The sequence below is a fragment of the Nanorana parkeri genome, unplaced genomic scaffold, assembly GCF_000935625.1.
Source record: "Nanorana parkeri isolate BGI_ZX_2015 unplaced genomic scaffold, ASM93562v1 scaffold1080, whole genome shotgun sequence".
Classification (NCBI taxonomy): domain Eukaryota; kingdom Metazoa; phylum Chordata; class Amphibia; order Anura; family Dicroglossidae; genus Nanorana; species Nanorana parkeri.
The window spans coordinates 56,294-60,368 of record NW_017307348.1 but is presented as its reverse complement, the minus strand read 5'-3'; positions in this window follow the sequence as shown (position 1 = coordinate 60,368).

Genomic DNA, 4,075 nt, shown 5'->3' with positions numbered 1-4,075 from the left:
GAGAGCAATAATTTTAGGGCCATCAATCACTGATAACACTAAACTGATGAGCGGTAAAAGCTTTTAAAGTGTCGCCAATGGCCAATTTTGGGTATTGTAGTTTTTTGAGGTTTTCGCGCACGTGCAATTTTAAGGCTTGACATGTTTGGTATCTATTTACATGACGTGACCCCGTCTTTTATATTTTACTAAAAAATTGGGTAATAATAAATGTTTTATCATTTAATATAGGGGAAACTGTTTCTGTTTTAAAAATTTCAATATATTTTTCCTTAATATATTAAAAAATAAAAACCCCAGTGGTGAATAAATACCACCAAAAGAAAGCTCTATCTGTCCCCAAAAAATGGTATAAAATTCATTTCAGTACAGCGTTGCATGACGGAATAAATGTCAGTCAAAGTACCACAGCGCTGAACACTGAAAAATGGCCTGGATGTGAAGGGGGTTTAACACCCCGGACTTCAAGTGGTTAAAGGGGGGGAAGGGGGTGCAGAGAATCCAGCACAGATAACTGTCAGGCCTGACCCCTGCTGATACATTGAACACATCGTACATATGCAGGGAATTGTATTGGGAATCAGGTAAGTGAGAGCAGAGACCTTCCCGGGGATATTAGACTTTTATATTACACTGTATCACATTAGACTAACACCAAAGTCCGCTTTCCACTAGTTTCCGTGTCACATGACTGGGCGCTCTATCTCTTCTCGATGGTTTGCCTGACTTTCCTACAGTCCCTTACGTCTTCTCTATGGTCTTTTTCCTCTTGACGTTCTACACGTGAGCATGTAAGTGAGAGTACACACAGGAGAGGGATCGGCTTCAGCGAAGGGCTAATGCAGGTGTAGCGGCGTCCAGTCCCCTGCCTGTATGTCATCCCAGAGACAACGTGCGGTGTCTTGTGCCGGAAGTTTTTACTATAGACAGAAAACCGGAGCTGCTATTGTGTTTTATGGTGAAGTCTGGGAACAGCTGTACACAAACTGTTATGGCGCCACCTAGTGGGCATCGCATTGTATAATCAGAGCTGCGTGCTTGGTTCTGGCAGCTGGAGGACTTGCCGGTTCTGTTTTCTCTCATTTAGAACCATCTGAGACAAATGTATTCCAAACAATGTTGAGGGGGCTGGCATTCGGCATAGACTTTAAAGTGTAACTGAAGCCAAAACTTTTTTTTTATTAATTTCTTTTACTTTTAGATAAGGAAGGGTTATAACCCTTGTCATCTTTTTTGCCAAACGTGTCCCACTGGTGAGATTTTGCTTCACTTCCTGTAAAATTACTACAACAGGAAGTGAGAGGAAATCCCTCCATATGGAGGAAAATCCTTAATGGTCAGCAGGTTCATCAGAACTAGTGTCCCCTTTGGAAGATTTTCCATCTGCTTCTGTTCTGGTGACAACCCACAATTTGGGATTGTCCTTCACTTTCAGAGATAACAGCCACCAGGACAAATAGAGAGGGTTAATCTCTAAAGAGATGACACAGACAGCGATAAACCTGCCAGGCGTTCTTATCCCTCTCCACTAAAAAAAAAAATGTTGGATTGGGTTGCAGCGCAAATAATAATTTCACCTTTTGCAAAAAAAATCCTAAATCCACCCACTGTGATTAAAAACAATAAGGGGAATTTATCAACACTGGAGTAGACAGAAGCTGGAGCAATAACCAGTGCGCTTCAATGTCTCAACTTCAAAGCTGAAAAGAGATTATAAATTGGTTGCCATGGGCAACTGCACCTGATTCTGTCTTCTCCAGTTATGATGAATTCCCCTGAATGTGTATTTTTTTTAATTTGGATAATGCGTGCAATGCACAGGTTGGGGGACCCTGTTGTATGTTATACCCGAAATATAGGAACAGGTGGGAATTAGCCTATAAGACCAGTGCGTGTTCATACCTTTCCTGGGAATTAGTATATGATGTTATTGCAGGTTTATTCTACTACTATGATGTAATATGTGAGGTCACAGCTCTAGGAAGGTAATAATGCAGGCTGGGGCCTGAAAAGGAAGACGAGTAGCTCCTCGTAGCTCCTAAATATTCCATTCCTGTGAAAATAAAAACACGTTAGAACATTGATCTTTGTCGGGGCGCCAAGTGTGCTTTGGCTTCTAGTAGTTCTGGGGTAGTGAGGCTTGAACCTATTTGCCAAATAACTGCCCTGGGGTTAAGGTGACCATACACTATGCGAATTTCGGCTGGTTCTTGATGATCAGCTGATCGAAGGGGTCGGTTGCAAAATCGTAACAAACAAGAGCTGGCAGCCAGTGAGCTAGCGGCTCTGTTCGGGTTCGGGAGGCCGCCGAGCGCTGTCAGAATACAATGAAGACAGCGGGAGATACTTCAATCAATGCTCCTAAGCTTTGATGGAGGAATCTGTTAGATATTCTTCGTTGAATGAAGACGATATTACCGTGTATGGCCAGGTAATTGCTGCTTCCATCGGTGCCTAATCATGCAGGTGTTTTTTAAAGTATAATTAGAATCAAATATGGACCTTCTGCTACCCTGTCACCTCACTCCCTAAGGCCTCATTCACACAAGAAAAAGCCGGCACGTACAGTTCCGTGCTGCGTGCACGGCTGTATCGGGGAGCCCCCGGGAAGGACAGGTGCTGCGTGTGATTAGTACGCAGCCCCCGTCGTTCTATATGGGAGTACGCTCACCCGCCCTTGCACGTCCGTCCGGGTGTCTGCACGCGTACGCTGACAGGATGGATCCTGTCTGTGTCCGAGCCGGGACACCCGCACACGTATGGACTTGCACTTGGGGTGAGCGTAGGGCGGCGTATGGCCGCGTACTCCCATAGAGAAGGACTGGGGCTGCGTACTAATCACACACAGCACCTGTCCTTCCCGGGAGATGGCCGTGCACGCAGCACAGAGCTGTACGTGTCGGCCTTTTCTTGTGTGAATGAGGCCTTAGTAGTACTAAAGGCTGGCTGGTATTTTTTACTTTAATGCATTCTCTGCATTAAAGGAGAACTATGAGGTGAGTGCTTTTCACTCACCTCATAGTTCTAGCCGACCTGTGACAATGAGACTGTCACAGGTCAGCTCAGTAGATCGGGAGGTGAGCGAACACATACCGGCGTTCCCTCACCTCTCGATCCTGTCACGGCTCTCTGCCGTGACAGGGGGAGGGGCTGGATTCTCCCCTCCCCGATCCGCCAGCGCTGACCGGCCGAACGGACGGTGGTCGCTACAATTCTCCGCCACAACCAGGAAGTTACTCGGCGTTCCCTGAACTTCCTGGTCGTGGGGGAAGGTACTGAGGGCGGGGAGCCATAGGCTCCTTCTGCCGTCAGTTAAAGTTTGACTGCAAGGGTGGGGGCATGGCTTGCGGCACGCTGTGTGTGTCTATAGAAACACACAGCTAGGTGCAGGCATGGCCGTGAGCGTTGGAGGCGAGCTGATGGAGGCACTGGTAGGGGCTAGCAGTTTCGATACCATTAGAGAACAAGGGGAAAAAAATGAAAGAATAAAATAGAGGGGTTTTTAAAAAAAAGTAAGTCTGACCCTATAACCGAAAAAAGTTTGGAAAAAAACAGGTTTGATGTCACTTTAGATCATAAAAGGCAACAGAAGCTCTGAAAAAAAAACAGTGTCCTGGCATCCCAAGGAGCCCAATCATGTGATCAAGTGACAAAGTGTGGCCGGTGATACCGTACTATAGCTCCTAAAATAGAAGAAGCCAGCAACACATAATGAGCCTCAGTTATTGAGGGCTCAGCAAGGCTCAGCAAGATGCATTCACATCTCGGGGCCTCACGGGACCCTTTTCTCAAGGTGACTAACAGGGGACAAGGTTTGTCTATCACTTTGAAAGGGATCCCATGAGGTTCTGAAGTATCACTAAAGGAACATGTTTTTTTCTTTGTCACTTGGGTTGTTGAACCCTCAATATATACCTGAGGCTCATCATGGGGTGCTGGCTATAATATGGTATCACTGGTAGCTATGCACTCAATATGAGTGGTGTTCAGGGTCAGGTGTTGGATGGATTTGTCTATGACTAAGGGAGAAGCTAATGTGTGAGAGACATCTTTACCATTTCTTCTATAACAGATT